The following is a 26,724-nucleotide window of genomic DNA, read 5'->3' on the forward strand; positions in this document are numbered from 1 at the left end:
ATTGTATTTCTTATTTTTTGTTTTCTCTTCTTTTCCACTTTTTTTCTCTCACAGTAAATACAAGATTCGTCTTGACACAAAGTCTTACTATGTAGTCCTCGCCGTCTTGGAGTTCACAGTGTTTCTGTCTCTAAGGGTCTGGGATTACAACCAAGTATCCTGTTCATCCATGTCATCTTCTTGCTTTTTACTGTGGATGAACACCTGGGTGGATGCTCATGGCTGGTAACTGGCACTCCATCTTGTAGGAAATATTAAAATGAACAACATAGTCTCACACTACGCACCAGCGGGCCACATATCACCAGCGGATTGTGCTCATCTGGCAGACATTCTGGCCCAGAGCTCCCAAAATGTCTCCATCTGACTCACTAAGTCTCCTTGGTGGGTTACTGCCATGCCAACCCCATGCAATAGCCGACCACCTCTCAGCTGTCACAATACACAGTATCCCAGTAAAACCTACACTCTTGGAGCTTATAATTAATCAGTCAGATTTATTAATCAATAAATTCTCAATTCACAAGATGCCCACCCAATACTTTCTAAGCCAATTGATAATGATACAAGCTGACCACCTAGACAAGTTATCCCAATCTTTCTATCCCTATATGATATTATAGCTACCTGTGGCCATTTAAAGCCATGAGAATCTGAACCATCTTGTTCGTCCTCCATCTTTCTCCATCTCCCCCTACCTGTCTCCTCCATCTCCAGCTCTGCAACTCTTTGCTCCGATTCCCCTTTCCCTGTCCAATCACAGGCTTCTTGTATTAATATTTAAAGTGATTGGACAGGGAAAATTCTGCTACACCATCTCACCTTCTCCCACTTGCTCCTTTGCTCCTTTTAGTCTCTTCTTATTTTCTTCATCTGGACAGATCAAACACAGAGCTATGGAAATACACTGTCTAGTTTTGATCTAAAAGGAAAGAGGAGTGGTTGGGAGGGAGAACGGGAGGAAGGAAGGAAGGAAGGGAGGGAGGGGAGGAAAGGAGAGAGAGAGAGAGAGAGAGAGAGAGAGAGAGAGAGAGAGAGAGAGAGAGAGAGANGAGAGAGAGAGAGAGAGAGAGAGAGAGAGAGAGAGAGAGAGAGAGAGAGAAAACAGCTCTCTCTTAACTCTTTCCCACTTTAGCCACTGTCCATCCCCCTTCCCCCTGAGGCCAAGCTCCTCTGAACACTTGCTTTTGAAGTTTTGCTTCTCCCTCTGTCCCTTCTCTCTTAAAGTCAGCTCACCAGGCTTGTGGCCATTGCACAACCACCGAAGCTTTACCTACAGATGACGGAATGTCCTCACCTTGGAGACAATGTGTGTAGTTCTTGGGGGCATGGCACAGCATGGATGCCTCTTCTACTTGCAGTTTTGTCGGCTTGAGTTCCAGTACCCCATGCCCTCTGGTCTTCTTCCTCTCTGGGCTTTCCCTTGGCTTTCTTCTTTGCTCTCTAATTTCTATATCAGTGGTTCTCAAATTTTAGTAGGCAAAGGAAACACCTGGAAGGCTTACTGTACAAATGTGCAGGGCCCTACCCAAGGAATATCTGATTCCAAGGGTATAGATAAGCCTACGGATTTACATAGCTAATGTGTTCCTAGGTGATATGATACTGTTTATCAGTAAGCTGTATTTTGAGTAACTTGAATACTTTGAGTAAGTTTTTCCATCATTATGAACTTCAGTGATGGGTTACGCATTTTCTTAACTATTTTTACATGTTAGAAACTAGCAAATTTTCATGTCTAGGCCCAACCTTTCTCTTGACTCCCAAAGAATCTTGTATCTCTGTTTAGATGGCTGTGGGGCCATCTAATGACATCATTAATGTCATCAACCCCTAGCTCTTAAGATATTCTCTCCAGAACTGTCTCTTTCTTGATTTTCCTCTTTCCAACTAAAGGCAGTTTCAATGTTCTAATAGCTCAGGTGAAGCACAGGAAAGTCACTTGGAATTGCTATTGTATACCCCACTCCTATTCTTCAAATAATTCTTACAGGATCAAAACGACAACTTCCCACTGTCTCCATATCTCCAAGCTACATCCTCTTCCAACCAGGTGACTGAGATTGTTTATGGACAGGCCTCTCAGCTTCCATATTCGCCATAATCTTGTTTTAATAAAGCAACTGGAGCCATGTGAGTGGCTCCTGGCTCCTAGGTCAGTGTTGTCCCATTAGATTAGTTCTGTGTTGTCTCTTCCATCCTCTGGTCCTTGCTGAAAGTCCTGACTCTGTTGCCATGAATTCTTCACTTTTGAAGAAGAAAAAAAAAAAAGATGGACAATGTATTAGATCTATATAAGTAATAGGCTTTATTACAGAAATAGCAAGTGATCATAGCCCCTATGCAATAGTAGTTGGGTTAGATGATTCCTTAATGTCAAGTCTCTGAAACCTCTGCACAGCATGGAGCTGGATTTCAGGCACAGTGGTTGAGAGTGTGTGCTCTGAGGACACACTAGTGTTGGAATGTTTGCCCTTCCCCTATTTGAGGCAATTTACCATAAAGTCTCCTCCTCTGTCTCAGATACTCTCATCCCCGGAGCGGAGGTTACAAATATGCAGGTACAACACAAGTGTCTAGTTGTTATGCTCGTGCTTTGTATCCGTACTCAAGTCTTAATGCTTGCTCAGCAAGCACATTACCTACCGAGCCAGCCTCCAGTCCTTGGCTACTGCTGAGAGTAGTACAGAGAGGCTTGGGCAGCCTCTTATACCCACTGCTTTGCAGATTAAAACTCTTCTGCACTGCCTTATCTGTAAGAGAAATTTGTACTTGAACTTAACCAAGAAACTCCCAGAGATAGAGTGAGAAAACAATGGTCCCCACCTCCACAAGATATCCTTTCCCAAGTGCAGACGACCTTCCCCATCTGTAGATTCTGCATGCATGGATTCAGTTTCCTGTGTATTGGAAGTACCAGGGAGCCTCCAATTATCCTGAGCATGTGCAGGTGCTTTCCTTATCATTTTTTCCTAAGTAATAAAGTGCAGCCGTTGTTTTTGTATACTTTATGCTGTATGAGATTGTAAGAATCTTCTTATTGTAAGTAGCCTAGTGGTACAGAAGGGTATATGTAAATCAGACACAACTATTATTCCATTGCAAACAAAGGACTTGATTGGTGGGGCCTGGAGAGATGGTCTAGTCAGGGCTGGCATCTCATCTGGGCTCACGTTGCTTCCAGCAACAAACTGATTGACATTTCCTTCCAAGATTCTTCTCCTCCCATGGAGGTTTATCTCAGTGATTAGTAGTCCAGAGTCATTTGGCTTAGCCATGCTAAGCAAGGCTGCAGATGTAAGCTAGAGGATGTAGAAAAGGCTTTCTCCTTTCTCCATGGTTACTCATCATTTATACTGTAACTGTTCTTAAAGGGTGATCTGAGCTTGGGCTAATTCTCTGGAAAACTCATTTTCTTTGGCTAGAATAAGGGTAGATCTGTGGTTGTTTTTAACCAAACTATACTCAAGCAAGTACAGAGCCAAAGCTGACCTTGTTGCTGGGCCACCATGAAGCTCTAGGCTGGGGCTGCAATTGGTCAACAACTTTCTGGAAAGCTGGGACTTTACTAGATGCTCTTTCTGTCACTGCTTTCCTGGACATCAGCATGATCACATTCACAAACCTTGCTGCAAAACGTTGACGTTGCATCCCGTTTCAAATACACGGTCTAGTCAATAATAACATTAATAACATTTCCATGCTTCTTTATATGAGATGGGGGTCTCATGTAGCCCAGGCTGGCCTTCAACATGCTGTGCAAAGAAGGCTGGCTCTGAACTTCTGATCTTCCTGTCTCTACTTCCCTTTGCTGAGATTACAGTTAAGGGTGTCATCTCACCAGTCACACAGACATGTGGTGATGCTAGGGATACTGCCCAATACACCTACGTTTTACTTACTTCCAGCTTTGTCTCAAGCCTTGTGTACAAAACCCTACATGTGTGATTCCCTTACAGGACTGACCTCATGGAAGACTGGATGATGGTTTTTTTATAGGTTCCCGGGTCAGAAGAGTCCTGTCTTTGGGTATGCATTCCTTTGGCTTCCTTTTTAATTGATATCCTTGATATTGTGTTCTTAGGTGAAGCCCAATGGGACGAAGGAGCATGCATCTGGGTCTCTGTGACTCCACTGAATCATCGTTTAACCTCTGCTGTCTTCTTGCCACTCCCTCCCTGGGTCTTAGATCCTGCCCAGTCCCTGTGTCTTAACACAGCAGCCATTGAAACCCTGCAAGAAACCTGGCACCGAAGATCAAGATCAGATCCACGTGCTCCATGGTGTCTTTGTGGAAAGTACCTATCCTTCTCCTTGTCTGACAACCCTGTGAGTACCCATTTGGTGATCTGCTGAGGAGAACTTTCTTTCAATAGTCACCCAGATATGGAGTCCTTTCAAAGAGATTATAATCCCTTGAAGATCACCCTCTGGCCACGAGTTCAATTCCAGCCTCTTTTCTATTCTGTAACAGAATACCAGAGGTTGAATCTTTTGTACAGAAAAAGAAGTTTAACTATGTAGCTCATAGTTTTGGAGAGAGAAAGCCCAAACACTTGTTCTTAATAAGGACTTTTCCCACCATGGCAGATGGCTTCATGGCAGTAATATATTTAAGAAGGAGCTATCACATAGCAAAACAAGACAGAGCAATTAGGGGTCAGATTCATCTCTTTATAAGAATCTATTCCCATGAGAACTAACTGAGATCACACCAGAAGCAAAAACAAAACAAAACAAAACAAAACAAATCTCTTTGGAGGACAGAATCTCAATGATCTTATTATCTCTACCAAGCCCCACCTTTTAAAGATGCCAATACTTCTCAATATCCCCCCTCCCCCGGTCCTCCAGCTTCCAACATGAGAATCACTGGGGGATACACACAATATCCACAGCTCAGTGACTGGACAATGAGCTTTCAAGAAAGAAGACTTCTTGGCCCAATCTCCCTGCGTCCTTCTAGTCCCTGTCAGGAAGAACACACCTCCAACGAACACACCACACACATTTCCAGACACAAGGGAGGGTCCTCGGGTATCTACAAGAGTCATCTTACCTCCCATGCTCAGAACCACATGTGACAGAGCAGCCCTTATATTTTAGTGCCTTTTGGGGTATCCCACCCCACCCCTTGCTTTTTCAGCAAAGAACATGAATTTCCATTTTGTGTTGATCCCTGCAAACTGTTATCCATTCCTAGTTCTGTTCATTTCATAGTAGTCCTGTTATAGCACAGGAAGAGGCCACAAATCCATGCGAATGGAGGAGATGTTCAAGCCCCAAAACACCCACTAAAACCCACCCGAGCAACCCGGCCGCATGCTCTCAAGTCAAGGCTCGCTGGATTATGCATTAGTCCCTGCAGAGGTCTAACCCTGTCTTTTTGCCCCATCTGAAGTGTCTTCTCATTTTTACACATCATAAAATCTATTCATGGCTTGCTTTTATACTGGAGACTGATAGAAGCGTGAGCATTTGGCAAGGTGGGAAAGGAAATACAATTGCGTGTAAGCTATCAGAGTAGATGGGCACATAATCAAAAGGGCACCTTTATGTGCAGGACACAAGAGGAGGGGCTGTTTGGAACCTGTGGGTCTCCTGAATTGTGCCCAAGTGTATTGCCAGCAGCGAGAAGCAGATGGGAAGGCACACATTGGAGATGATGGGAGACATAATGACATTACTGTGCCAGTTGCCTTCTCCCTGCAAGGTGTCCCAGCCATCAGTTAGATAGAGGATCACGTATATTAACCATTTGAGAGATTTTCTCAACTGTGTGAAGCATTCTGATAATATATCTCCTAACAGATGGGAAGGAGACAGTGGAAGTATGTGTTGATGGTTGTGTGTGAAGACAAAAGGAAGTAATTGAGAGCAGGCACCATGGCACATTTACCCTTAGCATTCAGGGGTGAATAAAGGAGTCCTGTAAGACTGAGAGCAGCTTGGTCTATACACACACACATACCACACACACACACACACCACACACACCATATAACACACACACACACACACCCTATACACCACACACACACACACCCATACACCACACACACCATGTACACCACACATACCATATACACTACACATACCATATACACTACACACACATACTTACACACACACATACACAGCATACACACCATATACACCACGCACACACACACACTTGTACACACCCATACACCATACACAGATATACAACACACACACCATACACATCACACACACACACATATACACTACATGAACAAACACAACACACACACACATGTACACATACACATAAACACACACCCACACACCCAGAGACAGAGAGGAGGGAGAGGGAGGAGGAAAATTGACAGACAAGAGGAAAGGACACTTTCTGCTTTACTTTGGAAAGCAAGCAAAATCCAATGTCAAAAACTAATAAACACATTCCTAAAAAGGAGAAAATAACAAGCCAGTATTACCTATGCCCATAAACACAAAAAGCCTTCATGACATACCAGTGAATTAAATCTAACGATATATGAAAAACAAAACAATCATTATAGACAAAGAGGAGCAAGCTCATGTATGTGAGGATAGTTCAACACCAGAAAACCAAAGAGGGCAATGACTTAGATTAGTAATAAAAGCAGGAAACAGCATGGCCACTGCAGGAAAGTCACAGACAACAAACAACATGGGCATACTTAAAATTCAGCTCAACCTAAGAACAGGAAGAAACTCCTTCGGGGTCAAAAAGAAGTCTACCAAACCCCAGAGTCAACCTAAGATTTGGACTCACATACTGACTTCTCGCCTCCTAGATTGACATAAAGGCAAGAACGCGTATTGTCTTGTCTCTCCATAGCCGAGATCATGACCAGTATGAAAACAATACGAGGTATGACAATCAGAAAGGAAGTAATAAGGCTCTCTATCTACAGACGGCACAGTTATTCATATAGAAAGCCCCAAGGTATCTCAAGAACCGCTGCTAGGACCAAGAAGCCAGTGTAACAGGTTGGCAAGAATGGAGTAAAATGCAAGACTCTACTGCATTTTGTATGTGCATAGAAACTGAGACTTAAAAATCACTGGGTCACACACTAAAGCTCTGAACAGTTCATTGTCTGTAAATCATGTCATTGCCAAAATTACAACAGTAAGACAAATGACTTGCTTGCCTTTAAGTGCTTCATGGCATGGGGAACAGAATACTAGCAACCCTGCAGAGGGTGCTCCCTAAGGACAGCCACTCTCCTGGCAGCTCTTGAAGGAGGTAGAGACCTGTCTTACAGAATGTGGCTTACCTGTAGGCTGGCCACGTTGGCAACCTCCCTCGTGTACAGCCTCCATTCTCACCAAGATGACTGTAGGTGCAGTGAGAGAGTTAACAGCATCTGCAAGCTACCAATGTGGGCACTGGGAAAAGCACTCTGATCTAACAGGGCAATGTGCTCTCTTAGCCACTGAGTCATCACTCCGTCTCTCCAGCCTGACAAGGAAAGTTCTCGACCTCCTTAGCCTGCTCTCACTCTGAGATCCGTCCTTACCAGTGATGGAGCAATCACAGTCTTTATGTTTACCACAGGTATGTGGCATCTTTACACTAAGACCACAACCAGAACCAGAGTGTTCCCTTACCATGTGTTTGGACAGTCATCTGGGCCTTTGACTATATAGCAGCCAAGCGTCTATTTTCCACGCTTTCTTTCTTGCTGTGCAAGAAAGGAACTGAGCTCTGGATATCTGCCCATTGCTCTGCACCTGTTAGGAGTGGGCCTGAGATCCACGTTGGCAGAGCTCTCTGTTATTGCCCCAATGGGATGGTTATCTCACTCTGTCTCAGAAACCTCGTCCTCAATGCACACAGAACCTTGGCAATCAGTATTGGCCTCAGCCAATGCTCAGCTAAAACTCAAGGTTCTCCAAGTAGAGAGTCTATTTTCTCTGTTCTCTGAAGGCAGTTTCCAGATGGGAGGCAAATGACTTGATTACAGAGGCATCACACCTAAGACTGCACCCTGAGCGTCTATGAGCAGAAAAACGGATGCTCTGCTATTGATCCCATCTATGGAGTTAGACATACATCTACAAGGGGAAAAAAGATTGCAAAGAAGATTTTAGCCTCTATCTTGTGTTTAGGGGCAAAATATCATTCTCTGAAAGAAAAGAAAGTGATTTAAAACACAACCATTTAAATTTTGTGAACTTTTTGTTGGCATTACGTCTATCTGAGAACTATGTATCGTTTGAAATCATTAAGAGCTTCAACCTCGGCTGGGCAGTGGTGGCGCACGCCTTTAATTCCAGCACTCGGGAGGCAGAGGCAGGCGGATTTCTGAGTTCGAGGCCAGCCTGGTCTACAGAGTGAGTTCCAAGACAGCCAGGGCTACACAGAGAAACCCTGTCTCAAAAAAAAAAAAAGAGCTTCAACCTCTGACAGGAAACACATGATCAACAATTAACACATATAAGTAAAAACCAATGCAAAAAATGCAGAGTAAAAATCAAATGCAACTGTAACTGTAAGACTTAAAATAGTTGTCCATACTAACTCACTAGATAAATGCAAACACAGTTAACTTTCCTCTTAATAAACAGGCATTAGATCAAGGGTTTTTTCTGGACCATATAGTAATTTTTACCATGTCAATTTTGATATTCTATGTATAAGCCTGACTTAGCAAGCCAGCACTTTGACCTGTATCAGAAAAAAAATGTGTTTATTTTCAAATGCACAGGAATACTATATCTTGTCCTCTTACGAAGGGGAATGTAGTATAGATTTGCAAAAGCAAATTAAGATTACTGACAAGAAAAACATTGCATGCTTTTGTGAATAAGTGGTAACCTGAAAAAGTACACACAAGTCCCGAATGCTTTCGTCCCATCTTCTCTCTTGTGTGTGCATGTGCTTGTGGATATATGAATGTGCTGGTGTATATGTGTGTGCACATGTGGGGTTTTGTTGTTTTAAGATAGTTTCTCTGTGTAGCCCATATTGGTGTTAAATTACCAATCCTCCTGCCTCTACCTCTGGGTACAGGGAACACAGAGTTGTAGTATTGTGCCCCTTGTTCTTATTTTTAAAGGAGCCTTCGAAGATTGAGACTTGTAGAATAATAGCTAAAGGAGGATCAGTCAGGGTTTGAACTCAAGTACCTCAGATATCAGTGTCCATGTTGCCTCTGTCATATTCATGCCTCTTTTGCCTTTGATCCTTCATTCAAAGTACATTTGAAGGGCACCAGACTCCATCAACGGGCACTAAACTCCAGTGACTAGAGGCATGTGTTAATCACTTTACTTCTCAAGTCAGGGTTTATTTTGGTGCACAGATAGGGCAGGAGAGTAAGGCCACTGCTCATGTCGTATCCAGTCAGGAAGCAAAGAGATGACGTCTAGTGCCAAGCTTGAGTTTCCTTTTTATGTGATTTATGTGATCCAGAACCCTAAGGTACCACTCACATTCAGGGTAGGTCTATCCTCTTCAATAAAACCTTTCTGGGGACCCAGGGGTGTGTTTCCATGGTTATGGGAAATCTAGACAAATGACAATGTTTAACCATGAGGCATTGTGTAATTGGATAAATGACAGTGTCGTAGGTTGACTTCACAGTGACAGAAAGACCTCAGCGAACATGGACCAGCAGTGTGGCTATATTCTACTGTATAGCACTAACTGGAATGTGTGGACTCCTGATGTCAATCATAGCCTTTGTCCCTCCACCTCTTTTTGGTTGTCTCTGGAGATCCATCATCTGCATATCACATGCTCCCAGGTTTTTCCCAGAAGCCATGTGATTAGTGTTGGTTTCTGGTTCTGCCACTGTCACCCTCCCAGTCGACCATGGCTGGGTCCAGCTGCTCCCTGCTCCAAGTCCAGGCAGATGGGGTTTCCAAAGCCACCTCTGTTCTGCCCATGGCTGTATCAGTGGACAGTTGCAAAAGGCTGGGGGAGTGGAACTGCTCACCATTCAAGCGTGTTATCACTCCCTGCAGCAGCTCCTCCCCTCAATGAAAATTCATTATCGGCCTTCAGCAGAATCAGCCTCTTAGCTGCACTTGAAGGTTGCTGAGGTGGAGAATGGGAAGACACCAGAACCCCAAACCTTCATCATAAGCCTTCAAGAGTAGTGAGAATTCTAAAGTTCAAATATAAAAGCAAAGTTTTCTTGCCCCTGCTTCAGGACTGCTGTAGGAAGACAGAGACTCCTCTGACCCCACCTTGGTTCTGAAAAAAGTCTACTGCATAGTCACTGAGACACTCACTCAGACTGTTAGTCTGGGGAGGAAGGGGGCCTTTTTATTCCTGTGATGTGGAAGAAGCTCAGATTGTCTTCCTTAAGAACTGGCATGTGCCTTTGGCAAGTTAGTAATATTTTTATAGTGAAATTGGGTCCTCTCTCTACCTAAGTGCTCATGGAAAAGTATCTCTCTCATACTACCAAGAAGTCTCAAGGATTCAAAGGCTGCCAGGACATCTTTGCATTCCTTGTGACCCAAGGCTCGGGAGCCTGCCTGCAGTTCAGGTGTTGGAAGAAGAGGGTCTTGCAAGCCTTTCTTTCCCAGAATTAAAATCACAAATCTCACACTACAGGATTAAACTAGCTTTCTGGCTCAGGGGAAGACTGGTCACTTTGGTATGTGCATACAATAACTTCGGTTGAATGCCAGTGGCTCCTGACACTAACCTTGAGAGGTCTGCCGACTTCTTGTCATTTCCCTTGGTTTGGAGGGTAGCTCTGAGCACCGGTGGCTCCATGATTCACATTCTACCTTCTGTCTGAAGTCTCTAAGCTTCCTAAAATAAAGAAAAGAAAAGGGTCAAGTTTCTTCTGTGGGTGCGGAGTTGGCAGGCAGTCTGAAAACCAAAGGGTGATTCTCTCAAAGAGAAAGAAAGAAAGGGTGGGGGGGGAGAGGGAGGGAGGGGGAGGAAGGGAGGAAGAAAAAAAGGCAAGCAAAGCAAAGCAAGACAAGACAAGACACCTCTACATCTTCCCCCTTGGAATCCTTCTATGAAAATTCTGGCCCTGCTTTTTCTAGACACATCGGAGGAAAGCTTACAAACAGTCCAGAAGGCAGAAAAAGGATCCAGGTTTCTCTGTGCACATAGAGCGATCATTCAGATTAGCTGAACATTTTTTATTTTTGCTCAAATTTGAATACTTACAAAAACCAAATGAGAAAAAAAAATAGTGGCTACCCTAGCAAAGAAAAGCAGCCTGAGAATAAGTGTCAGGTTGGCAGGCTGCCCTGTGTCAGGTGGAGAATATGAATCGATTGACCAGGTGGCATCTTCCAGATTGTCCTTTTAATGGGACAATAGAAAGAACACACGTTTGGGCTTGCCGTCTGACAATCTTGCTTGTGTATAGCAGAGGCACAGTTTATGTAGCACACAGCGCTTTGCTCTTCCATGGCTACACAGTGTGAGTCTGGTTCAGAAGCCACAGTTACTCCCAAACATACTGAGCTGCACCAGCAGAGCCAGGGCGAATGCACCCTGCTCCTTACCACACATCCTATAGAGCTTTCAAAAATAGTCAGCAAAATCCGTTAAGTCCCATGTGTGCCTGATGTCAGTGTTCTCCATCATTATCTGGATAAAACAAAATGACACATAGTCATCTAGGATCTGTGGTCCCCAAACTTGAACTGTTTTGTGCACTAAAGAGACCCAAGAGGAAACTGAGAAGGATTTTCAGTATCTAAAAAATTATATTACAGAGGCTTGGGATGTAGGTCTTTTTAGTTTGCCTAGTGTATATGAAATTGTGGGTACAAACCCAGCATCACACAAAACCAGCCCAGAGCCAGTGAGTGCTTGAAATTCCTTGTTAAAACGATTTCATCACATTCCTATTACAGTTGGTGTTCTGGAAATTTAAAAAGTTCTTTTCTAGCTATATATGTAGATGAGGACGGCCTAGTCGGCCATCAGTGGGAGGAGAGGCCCTAGGTCCTGTGAAGGTTCTATGCCCCAGTATAGGGGAATGCCAGGACTGGGAATGGGAGTGGGTGGGTTGGGGAGCAGTGGGGAGAGGATAGGGGATTTTCAGAGGGGAAACTAGGAAAGGGCATAACATTTGAAATGTAAATAAAGAAAATATCTAATAAAAAAGAGCAAAAAAAAGTTCTTTTATGTGCCCATGCTAGAAATATAGTGGTCACCAGGATCATCTATTCGCAACTCTGTTTAATGCATCATTGTTGGTAGCCACTATCTCCAGGATTAGAGGGGAAATAACAAATTTTAAGTCTGGGCACAACTTATTGCTTTACTGATTGTTTCTATTTGATCTGAGGGAAACTGCTAACAATGAAATTAAACCTAAAAGGTGACAGGTCTGTAGTCGTTATGCTGTGAATGGCTGAGGGATGACAGTCTTCCAAAGTTATGAAGCCATACAACTAAGGGATAGGTCATGTTATAGACCAGAGTCAAGTTCTGACACACCCTTACTTTCATCACATGCAAACAGACAGTTAACATTCAGGCACGAACTATTTGTCAATGGTAATTAACAGTAGGTTGAGTGCAGATACAAGAAGACCTCAGCACACACTAAAAAGCTAAAAGCACTTATACAAATGAGTTGTCTCTATGAAAGTTAGAACACTGTATGTTGACATTGTTATTAAATCGTGTGTAAGGAAACCTTCACAGGAGTAAAGTATAGGATAATTGTGAACACATATGCAAAAATATACACTCATCTCCAAGAGCCTGCCTTTAGTCATTGACTACTAGCACACTATACTGGGGATGCTACACCCTTCTCTATCTGGTGCTTCCTGTGTGCCAGCAAAACCCAAGGGGCTGTTTGGAAAGGAAACTCCTGGGCCAGAGAGGTGGCTCTGGGGTTAGGAGAACACATTGCTCTTGTAGAGGACTCAAGTTTTTTTTGCAGCATCTACATTAGATAGCTCACAACTGTCTATACTTCCTCCATGGGATTCGACAGGTCTGGCCTCCACAAGTACCTGATCCCACAAGCCCACATACATAACTAAAACCTAATAATATCACAATCTAAAAAGAAAAAGAAGCTCCGATTCTGCCCTGGCACCAAGTGAGTATGTTTGTGGAATAAGAACAGTTAGACTGGTGTGCCTTTCTGAAGGCCCCATGATAGGCAGGGGCGGCGAAGCTTCACCCTGTGTCGCCCTACCATCCATGTGTGTCCCTAGACCTTGGATTTTCAATTCAACTCACATGTGTAAGTTGAGAACCTATAAATCACCAAGGGTCTTCCAAACAATGTTAGTATGTAAATATAAAATATAGCATTAGCTCCCCATCATTAATATTGAAGAGTGAGTCAATATTTGATAAAAAATTATCTCAAGGGAATGCGCCTTTCTGCCTGGTTCTATGCCTCGCAGACTTATTCAATTATTATTTAATTACCCGGTTAAATGTCATGGCTTACAAAGCAGGGATTAGATTAATAAAAGCGTGAGGTTTATTTTCGACCAGCCCCACATTCGATAGAGCTGATTTTGTTTTCCCCCCTCCCCGGGCACAGGATTTACATCAGCCTGCTGCACCTGCTTCCATAGGGAGCCGACTCTGTTTGATTCCCCCACCACTGCCTCTTACACTTTTAAAAAAGTTGTTCTGGGTTTGTTATAGTTTGCTAGCCTTTCAGCTAGTTCTCCACCCCACCTCTTCTCCCCCTCTGGGAGCCTTAATTCTATAGCAAACCAAATACCTTAACAAACAGTCGTGTCTGAACCACAGAAATAGAAAGCAGACGCTGGGCCGTGCAGAACCCTCTAGTTTCAAAAGAAGGTAGGACACCATGCAGAGCAGTTTCCAAGCCAGCACCTTATGACTGAATGGCTTGCTGGTGAATTCATCTCTACACGGTTGCTATAGCAACCTCTCTATCGGGAAGATTTCTTGGCACCTAAATGGACTTTATTTCCCTGACATTCAAAGAGAAGGGCAGTGACAATGTCTAATGAGAAGACTGGGTGACATCAAATGGCTCGCTTTTCAGATTTACCATATTGGACCAACATTTGGGTATTTTGAGCATGGTCTTTTGTCAGTCCTGGAGGGCAGAGGTGCGCGATCGTGGTGGGGGTGGAGAAGAAGGGAGGGAGCAGACAGACCCGGGAGGGCTGAGGGGGAAGGCTGGAAGAGCAGCTGAAACGTGGTGGGCCACTCAGGCCTTTTGTTCCCCACCATCTGTGTGCTGCGGTTTTGGGATCGAAGCCAAAGGCACGTTACCTGTAGTGTGCTCCCAGAGCCAGGGCAAGGCAGCCAGTCCTGCCTCAGAAGCCTCCCATTATGCAGGGACATAATAGCCTGGCAAATAAAGTATCTGAACATTTGGCTTTATGAATATTGAGCAAAAGTCTTCAAATACATTATGAAAATGGCTCTAATTGAACAGACGTCTGAATCCCATGAGCTCAAGGCCACTCATTTGTATGTTAAGTGTGATAGTTGTATAAATGAGGACTGTTTTTCAAAAGAGCCTGGTACACTCAAAGGGGTCCCATTTAACAATTGCTCTAAAGTACAGTAGGGTCATATAGCTGAAACTGGGCGGAATATAAGTAAAGCATATGTATATACATCATTTTCAGATAATGAAAATGAAAATCAGATATACACATATCCTTGTAGGGAGTCAGGTGGGCAAGCAATATTAATATTCTTAAATTAAAAGCAAGCAAGCAAACAAACTAACCGTGACTCACCGGTTCACCTCTACCAATCTGTCCATAGGTAACCATGGTGACATGCATAAAGCATCGATGAGATGCCAGTTGACTACAATGTGTATTATCACATAACTGTCTGAAATTCTCTAACTGCAAAACACAGCGAAGTGGTTAAAACCACTTATGGCGTGTCCGTGTAACAGAGTACTTTGCAGCCATTAAACATACTAAGGTATGTTTGGCAAAGTGACGGACATATTAGCAACATTAATATATGTTTAGATCCGGCATATTTATAAATAGTTGGTCCCCACTGCTGCTGGGGGATGGTGGGACCTGGAGGAGGTAGGGCCAAGTGATGGACGGTAGGTCAGTGAGATGGAGACCTTGGGCAGTTCTTGTCTCCTTTGTTCCCAGTTGTTCCAGGTGAGTAGCTGGGTTCTGCCACATGCTCCCTGCTATTGTGTCACAGCTCTGAACCATGAGCTGAAACAAGCCTTTGCTCCTTTTAAAATGGATATCTCAGGAATTTCTTCACAGCCACTGGGAGTTCACTAAAACAGCTAACAAGCTAAGTGGACGAGGCAGCGTGTATGTGCTATGTGGCCATAGCAGACATGTCTAAACAGCAAAAGCTTTCAGACGCATTAACATTTCAATGGCCAATGTCTCCATCGACCAGAATTATAGGTGAATTTGCTTTTTGTTTTTAAAATTTACTGTGCTTGTTTGCACTTTCTGAGTTTTCAATGGTGAGTGTATTTTGATGCTTTATCCTGTGTTATAAATGTATCGTACAATGGAAACACTTTTCATCTTTATGTCCAGCAATCTCTTATGTAATGCATGTCCAAGTTGTTTTAGGAGAAGGGAAATCTTGGCCAGATGTTTTTTGTTTTTTGTTTTGTTTTGTTTTGTTTTTTCCCAAGACAGGGTTTCTCTGTGTAGCCCTGGCTGTCCTGGAACTCACTCTGTAGACCAGGCTGGCCTCGAACTCAGAAATCTGCCTGCCTCTGCCTCCCGAGTGCTGGGATTAAAAGCATGCCCCACCACTCCCAGCTGGCCAGATGTTTTTAGACTCACTGTGTCCTGATAAATTCAAGTCCACTCTGGGAATCAATGGACAGAGATGCCCAGGTTTCCTGGCCTGCAGAAAGATGTAGGTTAAGGTCCTTTCACTGATAATCTTGACTCTGCGATCTCCATCTTAGGGACTCTCCTGTGTTCTAGGAAAAAAACAAACAAACAAACAAACAAATGTCTAGAGGCAGTATTCCAGGAAAACACAGGCAGGAGAGTCGAGGCATTTTTATAAGTATGGCAGAAAGTATTATAATTGGAGTGTAATTATCAAATAAGGAGACTGATTCTACAGTAGACTTAGAAAAACAGAACAAACAAGCTGAAACCCCCAACAAAACAGAACAGCCTCTCCACCCAATACAATATGGAAATAGCCTGCTGGGGTTGGCATGGTGTTCTATAGCTGAAGTCCCAGCAATTAGAAAGCACAGACAGGAGAACGACTGTAAGTTCAAAGATCTGGCATACTGGTCCACACAGTGAGCTCTAATCCAGCCAGGGCTATATAGCAAACCCCTGTCTCCAAAAGGGGAATGGCTGGGATGATAGCTTAGACGGGAAAGTGCTTGGCACAAGAATGTGGGCCACAGTTCAGTTCTCCAGAACCCATATACAACACTCAAAAGCCAGGCAGGTGACAAAAATTGAAACCTCAGAACTGGTAAATTGAGGACATGAACCCATAGGGGGCTCACTGGACAGCCATCTTAGCCTGCTTGTTGAGTTCTAGGCCAGTGAGTAAACCTGCCTCAAGAAAATAAGGTGGGTAGTTCCTGAGCCACAATAGGCAAGGCTCACACACGCATGTGCACATCCACGCAAGCACACATGGAAGGACTCATGCTGTACACACATGTAAGCACACACACACACACACACACACACACACACACACACACACACACACACACAAGCATGCACAAGAGGAAAAAATAGCCTTCCAAACTTCTTCAGGGTTCAACCCCGAGGAAGAACACTTCCCTCCACTCTTGCTGAGTTTCCTTACAGAGAGTGCCCGTTGTCTTCTTACCCACTTCTCACAATGGCACAGACAATAGCAATCAACCCATCGATCAGTCGATCAGAGCTTGCACTTGCGCTTGGATACCCGCCACTCTTAGTCAGACAGAAATTTCCCAAGCAACACTGTAAAGGACTATGACTCAATCTGCCAGGCTGGCTCTGTACTGTGGCACCAAATAAAACCACCTTTGCAATGAGATAGTTTAGAACTCAAATGGCTGGGAACACAAAGTCACATCATACGTTTATTCTAATTTCTTTCGAAGAAAAGGATATATATCATCGTATTATTTTACATTACTAAATTATATAAAGTACTCTTAATGGCTGCTATAGTTTGCTGTATGTGCCTATGTTTCTCTTGGCAGCACTTGCTCGAACCTATTCCATTAACAGAGCTCCATGAATTTGATTTTAGAAAAAAAAAAAAAATCCATCCTTGGGAGGCAAGTGTCATCACTTTCATGGAAACAATATCCCTCAGCAAACAATGCCCTTTATTTTGGCAACCTGTCCTTCCTGCCATCTGCCTTGCAAAGCACTTGCCAGGGTTGCAATAATAATTGAGTTAGAGAGGGAATTAGATGTAATGAAGGGGAAGAAAATTGATTGCTTAATTTTTATTAACAGAATGCAGGAGAATCGTGAAGCCCTGCTGTGAACCAAAATGAGACAAAGAGGGGGAAACACAGAGAAGACTCCAGGTGGCAGAAGTGTGTCTGCACACACACGTGCAGTCCTCCACAGAGGCTGAGGAGAGGCCAGCAGATAGGTGAGTCGGGGACGCTGGAAGGAAGGGCTAAAAGGCAAAGACAGCCAGAGCTGAGCATATGAGCCTATAGAGAAAGGGCACAGCCGGCCGGAGCTTGTGTGTCTCTGCCGGGAAGGGAGGGTGAGCATTTCCTACATTCTGCCTGGCAGGGATCCCATCCTTGCTAGGTTGAGCCAGGATGCATGTGGGCATACAAACATGAGTTTCTTCTGGGCCTCCACCCTCCAGTCGCGGCTAATAACCTTTATGGGCCTCGTAGGTCCATAAAGAAGAATGCAGAGGTGTCCTGATGTGCATGAAGCCCTGGGTTCCGTTCTCAGTACCAAATATACTGGGCCTGCTGGTATAAGCTGGTGATCTCAGCACGCGGGAAGTGAAGGCAGGAGAGTCAGAAGGTCAGAGTTAAGCTTTGGAGGTTGCTCAGTGGGTAAGAGAGTTTGCTGAAGAGGTATGTAGACCCAAGTTCAAATCCCCAGCTTCCACATAAAAAGCTGGGCATGGCCATGAGTAACCCAGGGTGTTGTTGACAGAGGCAGGAAGATCATCTGAGGGTAATAAAGCAGAAAGGAAAATAACAGGATGCCTGAGGTCCTTTTCTGGTGAGTGCGCATGCCCCTATGTTCAGATGTACATATTCTGAACACAAACAACACAAAAAAGTTATTTAAAACTGATTTAAGAAAAAAAAATCAAACAAACGGGCTAGAGGGATGGCTCAGTGGTTAAGAGTACTGACTGCTCTTCCAGAGGTCCTGAGTTCAGTTCCCAGCAAACACATGATGGTTCCCAACCATATATATAAAATAAATAGAAATCTTAAAACAACAATAACAAAGATGAAGCTCAGAGTCAATCTTGGTTGCATAGTGAGTTCCAGACAGATTGAGCTACATCTGATCTTATCTCAAAAACAAAACCAAAATTTTCTGGGGTCAATCAGACTATGTCTTCTGCTTATCATTAAGGGATGCCCATGCTAACCCTACCGTCATACAATGTTTCCTTCTTAGAGGAACCAGTAACTCCCATAATCTTCTTGCCAGTCCCGAGAACCAGCGCAAATCCATCCCTGTCACACGACGGCTGTGGGAACTCTTGGCATTGTTGGAAGCCGATCTCTGTAATGTGAAGTGCAAGGAACAAACGGCTCAGAAAGAGAAAGCCCCCAGAAGTCCAATCGTCATCAGAGAGGGTTCCACTGACAGCTGATGGGGACAGATGCAGAGACCCACAACCAAACATAAGGCTGATAGAGGCCCCAAATTGAAGATCTCCACCAGGGCCCTTCTCTTGGAGCTTAGGGAACCCTGCAGAAGAGGAGAAAGAAGGCTTGCAGAAGCCAGAGAGTTGAGGGCACCAGAACAACACAGCCCACAGAATCAACTAAGCAGGGTTCCTAGGTGCTCACAGCGACTACTGTGGTAATCACGGAGCCTGCGCAGGTCTGTGCTGGGTCTTCAGCATATATATTAGTGTTTTTTAGCTAGGTGTTTTTGTGGGATTCCTAGCAGTGGAAGTAGGGTTGTCTCCAATTCTTTCACCTGCTTCTGTGACCCTTTTTCTTCCTAGGCCTTGCTCCCCCCACCCCTGCTTTGTGCCTAGTGTACTGTATCTTGTTACATGGTATTCAGTGGATATCCCTGGAAGGCCTGCTCCTTTGTGAAGGGAAATGGAGGAGGAGTGGATGGGGGGCAGAGCATGGGGAGCAGAGTTGAGGGAGGCTGCGAGGAATGGAAGGGGAGAAAACTGTGATTGGGATACATTGGAAACAAAAAAGTAAATTGGAAAGAGAGAGAGACATTCTGATGACAGCGTCATAGCGTCATTGTAGGACTGTCCCCTGTCTTCTTACTTCTTGATTCTGCGGATCAAGTTCATGTTTTACTCAACTATACATGATGTGAAATGCATTTTGTTACAATTATGACAGGCTCCTTAAAAACAAACAAACAAACAAACAAACAAACAAACAAACCCCAGCCTCTCCCTTTTCCCTCTCAGAGAAAGGCTGGAAGACACAAAGCCACATTCTAAACTAGCCAGTGAGGATAACCTGCATATGTTTGCAGTACAATTTTGCTGATCAAACAAACAAACAACCCTCCAGCAATGCAGGAGGCAAGACCTACTATCGTATAGTCATCTCTAAAAGGGAGTAGGGACGAAATAGGCTTGACGTATGAAACTTTCCACGATATGTGAAAATATTCCCATTATAAATGTCACAGATGTCTGTGTCCCATAACTCTTGCGGGTTGGAGAAGGGGGGACACTCCTGCAGTTGAGGCCAGTCTGGGCTATACAGTGAGAGCCTGTTTTACAACAAAGCAAAGCAAAGCAAAGCAAAACAAAAACAAAAACAAAAACAAAAACAAAACCAGACAGCTATCACACAGTATGTAATATCCTCCACCAAGAGAGAAGAAAGTGGAAAAAAAGAAATTTAGGCAAAAATGAAAGAACAGGGGGACTTGGCTACTGTATGCCAAGGTAAGCTGGGAATGATGAGGCCAGATGTATGTTTTTCTTTTTCCCATTTCTGCCTAATTTTGCTGAAATCGTCATAGCTACTTACAAGGCAGAAAGCAAAAATTTAATGTTCTTAGATTGGAGAGTTTTATATATATTAACATTTTCCAAAACTAGTTGGGGACAGCAGTTAGGAAAAGTCATCTTATTAAATTGCAACACAGATGACTTACAGCAGATGCTGTTTGATCCTCATAAACCCACGGAGAGTAGAAAATACCGGTGGGGTTGTGGTCTAATAAACCCATTACATGCCGGATCTACCAAAGCTCAGGAGGGCCGCTAATTTCTGGGCATGGTGGCCCACACCTGTGATCACAGCGCTCTGTACACTGTGACAATAAAGTCACCACCTGAAGACCAGCTTTGGTACCTAAGACTCCACCTCTAAAGAACACACAAACAAACAAAAATGCCATTTAAAGAGCGACGACAGCTCTTTAAAGAGAACACAGCGTACCTCAGAGGCTCTTTTTGTCCCCCTGCCCCATGACTGAGCTGGCTTAGAACTGTAGCTCACCAGTGCTGCCTGTAACAGAGGAGAGGATCCCAGGGTGTATTGTTGGCCTCAGGGGTGGGGGTGGGTGGGTGGTGGGTGTGGGTGGAATAGATCAGAATTCAAAATAGGAATTACCCAGTGCCTCTTGCTGTCACACCAGGAGGAGGATGGAATATGGAAAGTGGACCCACCATGGATCAGGGACTGCCTGTAGTTTGAAGGATGTGTCTCTGTGCTGGGTGGTGAGGACCGAGATTCCGTTAGTAGCCTCCCTGAGGCCTCAGTTAATCATACTTCCCCTCACATTGTTGGATATTCCCAGGCTCACTTGATGCCATTCCCCTTTTGGAGCTTGGTTGAGTCTGTAATTGGATATTTTCCGAGGACTAAGAACCTTTACACTGCCCCTTGCCCATGTGGTTCTCACAAGTTATGCTGGGACATAAAATATGCAAAGGGGTGCTCACTCGGGCTACCCACACACACTCGAGCCAACCCCAAATTGTTCTTTGCAGAGAAAAACCCTCAGCTTGAGGTGACAGTTTTACCTCAAAACATAATCCCTAGCCTCAAGATCTCTCTCTCTCTTCCAAGTGTGTCAGAAATTTGAGAGCTGTAAGCCAGTGGTTCTAGTTGTCTCAAATCATAGCCTAGTCTTCCCTGATTCAGAGCAGGCCGTACATGAATTCCCAGAACATTTTGATAGTATCTCAAGGCATGAGCCTATCCACGTATCTACCCATCAGACGTGTTAATTCAGACAACAGCTACCCATGGGCTTTCCAGAACTCAGAGACTTGCTCTGTTGACTCCAAGAGTCTAGGAATGCCATCCCTCTAGGTTCAGCTGAAGCCAGGCCAAGGAGACCATTGCTAAGTCCCTGTTATACAGCAACTATGTGTGTGGCTTTGCCAGAGATGTTTTTTTTGTTGTTGTTTTTTGGGTTTTTTAAAGATAAGGTCGTACTACGTAGTACAGGCTGGCTCTGTACCCACAAACTGCCTGCCTCTGCTTCCTGAGTGTTGGGATTGAAGGCAGGCATGCTCTTTCATTCTCTCTCCCACCAGTGTGTGTGTGTGTGTGTGTGTGTGTGTGTGTGTCTGTCTGTCTGTCTGTCTGTGTGTCTGTCTGTATTTATGTGTGTAGGCTTATATTCTTACACCTAATAGACTCCAAAGGGAAGTTCCATGCACACCATCTGAGGGGTGGACAAGTACGTGGCTATTTCTACTCAATGGAATACTTATCTTTTCTCATCAGGACACTGGGGTTGAACCTAGAGCCTTACAAGGTTCCAACCTAATAACCTAAACAAACACTCTACCACTGAGCTATCTTCATAGCCCCTTTCTTTTCACCTTGACTTTTGAGACAGTCTCACTAAGGTGTCCAGACTGACCTTGGATTTGCAATTCTTTTCCTCCCATTCCCCAGTAGCTAAGCCACAGGTCTGAGCCAATGAGCCCAGCTATGAACACTTGACAGTGAAAAGAAGTCATGACCAGTCCCACGATGGGGAGATCTCCCAGCTCTGATGCTGAGTAGACTAACCGATGTTGAAGCATGTATATATCATCTATGGGTGTATACTTAAATTGTGATTATAAAGAACAAAACCAATCAATAGATCTATAGTGCTAGAGCCCAGAGCAGTAGTCATCTTGGTGGCTGGGGAACAAAGATGGGTGTTCGGTGTTACTGATGGCTTCTCTGAAGTATATGCTTAGGGCACGTGCACTTGGGTGGACATGTCTCATTCTGCTCATATGCCTCAATAAAAATTATATATAATAAGAACATATGGACTTGGGATATGTGTGCTTGATAAATGACTATGTAATACTTATATCCATAACATGTAATACTTCGATAAAAAGTTATTTGAAACAAAATGTGAAGATTTATAGAAGTGTCTGGAAGTAGAATAGTGGAAGCTGATAGAGCAGGTGCCGTGCACATGGTTAACCCTTCTCGAGGGCCCTGACTCCAGCTTGCAGGCTTCCCCTGCAGTTGGCTCTGTGCCACCCTGGATGATGCAGGAGCACTTTGTACAGAAGCTTAGTGGTTTCATTTGCTGGCTTCTGTGTTCTGCTGCACTAGGCAGGGCTCCTGACCCCTCAGCGTCTCTCACACGGGAGCTTGGTCAGCATTGTAGAGGCCCCAGGTGAGGGAAAGAACACAGTGGTAGCTGGTAGCACATCCTGAGTGAAAATAATGGAGGCCTACAGATGAGATTCTGTGGTCTCCTAAGCCTTAGGGGGCATCTCCCTAGGAAACATCAGACCCTGCTGTCTCTATCTACCTTCTTGGCTTTCTAATTTGAACCTTAATTAAAATTTCAGTTTGGCTATGTGGGACTTTGTGACCACGGGGAATTTTTCATCTCCAAAATGGTGTTGATAATAGTAAGGTTGTCCTAAAAAATGCTCACCCTGTGAGATTATGAATGCTTCTGACACTTGTGATCATTCTTGCTCTCTTCTGCCATTAATGTGTGATATTCTTGCCTTGTCTAAAATTCGAAGCGATTGGCCTTTGAGGTGTGCCAGCTATCAGAAGACACAGTCCTCTTATAGAACACCGTGAGAAAAATCACCCAGCTTCCAAAATGCATACAAAATGACCCAGCACGTCTCCTTTAGAAAACAGAATATAGAGAAAACAACTCTGGGGGACAACGGACACAGACTTCTGAATTATTGGCTCTTTGAGCAATTTCCCTTATGGGATAGATTCATGAGAAACAAGGCCACAGGCCACATGCAGCCAAGAGACAACCAAAGCCTTGTTGTTGTGTTCCTATCTCCACCGAGGAAGGGAAGGCAGGGCCCCTACAATTTTAGAGCACAGTTAAGTGATTATCCTACAGTTCAATGCTCCTGAAGGCAGCTGTACATTAGCCTGGAGGAGAATGGAGCAATGTCTTTACAGAAAAAGAGATCTCAGAGTGGAATGCTGGGCCCGGCAGCGTGCCATGAGCTCACTGTTTTTGGCAACAAATGGAAACAGGGATCCAAGAACAGCAGCTGCCCGGAAGCTTCCCAGCAGGAAGTGGCAGCACCCACAGCATCAGAAAAAGCCAAAAGGGTCAGGTGGGCCTGGGTGGGATCTTTAAGGGTCTTGAGGCTATCAAGACACAGGCTGACTTGGCCTTATACTGCCTCTGGGTCTGAAGCACATACAGCCATCACTTGCCTAATACGATTTACTAGAATCTGTGGAGTTTTCAGAGTCATTCACAGGAGTCATCTCCCTTCTCCAAGCCCAAGAAACTGTGGAGCATGTGCATAGGAAGGGGTGGAAGATGAGCGTTGTCAAGGTTACACAATGAGTCCTGCCAGTCCCGTAGAGAAGAGGGAAGGGACTAAATCCCAAGTGTCCATTGCTGCAGTTTCTCCTCTCCAATCCTGCTGCTCTCACTATGCTAATGTGGAACTTCCACAATTAAAAGATTAAATTGAGTCGGAGCCAGTGATGGTGCATGCCTTTTATCCCAGCACTCAGGAGGCCAAGGTGGATCTCTGAGTTCAAGGCCAGGCTGGTCTATGGAGCCAGTTCCAGGACAGCAAGGGCTGCACAGAGAAACCCTGTCTCAAACAAACAAACAAACAAACAAACAAACAAAAACCACCACCAACAACAAAAAAACCAAAATGGCAACAAAGCCACATCAAATGGAAAGATACAAAGTCTTCAGTACAAATGGGACCTGAGACTCTGGTGGCCCATAGGAGAAGCAGAACTGAGCTGCCTGCTGCCCCACATAGGCCCTGTCTGGTTTTGGGGTTTTTGTTTTTCACCTCTAGGTGACTCTCCCAGAAAACAAATACTCCCTTCCAGGAGTAGCTGGAGAGTTAATAAATGAACACAGAAGATGTGCTGTTGGGTGCTGTGCAGCTTCGCAAGTGAGCAAAGTCAACAACAGCAACATTTGCAAGGGCAGAAAGTGAATCCAACAAGACGATCTCTTTCTCCACAGACAAGGTCCTCCAACTCCAGGAAAATCTACCATTCTTTCTTGCTCGCATACCTAGAAAACTTGTACTTCCTTTGTGCTTACTGGCTAGAACATTTCTTCCCCAGCCTGATGCATCCTGCTTCCTAAGTAACACGTTGTGTTTATTAAGCAGGGTATGTGTCCTAATAGGTTTCTATGCATCTTCTACTTGATCTTCCCCACATCCCTGGTAAGGGAGCAGGGTCTTTACAGGCCATTGTACCAATAACAAAATGGCCACAGAGCCATCTGACTTCTCAACCCTGCCATTCTGGAGCCTTCTGTCTCACACACTTCGGGAACGATCACGAAATAATGGAATCAAGGCTCTATTGCCACCAAGAATCTCTGAAGCCCGAGTCTAGCAGCCCAGGGTTTGCGAACACCTTCTAGCTTTTAAGTTTTAGAAAAGTCTAAATAAGGGGGACGGTGTTGATCAGCTTAGTAAGAAAACAAAGACAGAGGACGCAAGTATGGGGATTTGGGAAAAGCATATCCTGTTTAAAGCCAATAGACTTCAAGCATGCTTTGTGGCATTAGTTATAGAACATAAAATCCAATCACTCTTGTGGACAATTGGATGGAATGAAGACAAGCACAGCATCGTCCCTGAACAAACATTCCCCACATGGGGCGGTTCCTGTGGAAACAACAAAAATAAGCCAGCTTAGTTATGCAGCGTTCACCTTCCCCAGGCTGTACACAGGGCTGCTTCAGAGAGGGAAGTAGGCAAAGCCAGCCACATAAATCCCCAGGACAGAGTACTTCAGGGCACAGAGAAGAGCCACACCTCTCTCACCTGTGATATCCAAGTCAATTTCTTAGTATAGTTAACTTCCTCAATCTATTCAGACCGCTTGCTACAAACCAGTTTCCAGTGTTTAGGACGTGAAATGGGTACTCAAAACAATTCTGTTGATTGATCTGACCTGGTTTTGCCTTTATTTGTTTATTTGTTCATTCATAAAAGAATTCTGTTCTCTTGGGGTTAAAAAAATTGCTGAAAACAAGGTGTCAAAGATGTCTATATCCAGCCAGGCAGTGGTGGCGCACGCCTTTAGTCCCAGCACTTGGGAGGCAGAGGCAGGTGGATTTCTGAGTTCGAGGCCAGCCTGGTCTACAGAGTGAGTTCTAGGACAGCCGGGGCTACACAGAGAAACCCTGTCTCAGGGTGGGAGGGTGGGGGAAGATGTCTATATCCTTGTGAGAATTGTCCACATCAGTGAACAGCTCTCTATAGGTACTAATAGGAGTTGGTTGGATAATTTCTCCTGTTCACCGGTCAAGACTCTCTCCTCGACCCACAAGATACTGGGGAGGGAGAACCCTGCATTCATGGGTGTGTAATAGAGCCCCGTGCCCCCCCAGCCCCTCTACCATTAATTCAAAGGAGCAACAAGGAGATTATTTTAAAAGCTGAGGGACAGTTACCAAAAAGGAGGCAGGGATTGACATCAGACATTCCAGATTGGACATCTACATAGCCAGTGGGCCAGATACCATGCCTTCGTAACATCCTTCCAGACAAAAGGATGACCTACATTGTCAGAGTGGGTTGAGGTGTGTGAGCTGAGTGGAGTGGGAGGAGGGTGCTTTGTGGGAAGCCTCTGCCTCTCACTTCTATGTATGGTTTCTGCCGTCCTCAGGGACATGAACTTCTTCCTTCTTCTCAAATGTCTTGCTGCATAAATGCTCCTAGGTTCTCTCCAATAGATCTTCAGAGGCCAGTGCTCTAGGCTCCTCACTACCTTCCTGATGGGGTGAGGGCTTTGCAGGAGTTATTTCATTCTCAAATCTGATTGGTTTATTTCTTTATCACTCATTAGCTCCAGTTCTGTATAGGTCTGGTTTTTGTTTTTTGTTTTGTTTTGTTTCGTTTTTAATTGTCCTCGGTTTGGTGATCCACATCAGGTTCTTTCCTATCAAGGGCAGAGGCTAAGATTCAGTTTTCGCTTTGTTTTCTTTTATATTTAACAAGAGCTGTTGGCTTGTGATGACTTTGCTGTGTTCGGTACACTTGCTCATCTCACAGGATAAATGGAAGTTCAAACACTATCAGGATAGACCTACAGGCTATCAGCTGTCCTTTTGTGTATTGGTTATTAAACACGTAGAGTTATGCCATTTCTGTGTGTTCAGATTCTGATATGCAAATTG

The 26,724-nt window shown here is 44.3% G+C and overlaps 1 long non-coding RNA gene across 1 annotated transcript in view; it reads right to left on the bottom strand.

Annotated features, from left to right (window-relative positions):
* Positions 1-1,058: 1,058 nt before the first annotated feature.
* The window catches only part of LOC115029096, a 43,291-nt gene continuing 17,625 nt past the window's right edge, over positions 1,059-26,724 (bottom strand). Inside the window, exons 3-6 of the long non-coding RNA XR_003834673.1 lie at positions 15,748-15,890; positions 10,677-10,786; positions 2,647-2,753; positions 1,059-2,247 (exon numbers count right to left, since the gene is read on the bottom strand). This is a non-coding gene — a long non-coding RNA (uncharacterized LOC115029096). The remainder of the gene's footprint in view (positions 2,248-2,646; positions 2,754-10,676; positions 10,787-15,747; positions 15,891-26,724) is intronic.

This window comes from Mus caroli, chromosome 13 (genome assembly GCF_900094665.2).
Source record: "Mus caroli chromosome 13, CAROLI_EIJ_v1.1, whole genome shotgun sequence".
NCBI classification, from domain to species: domain Eukaryota; kingdom Metazoa; phylum Chordata; class Mammalia; order Rodentia; family Muridae; genus Mus; species Mus caroli.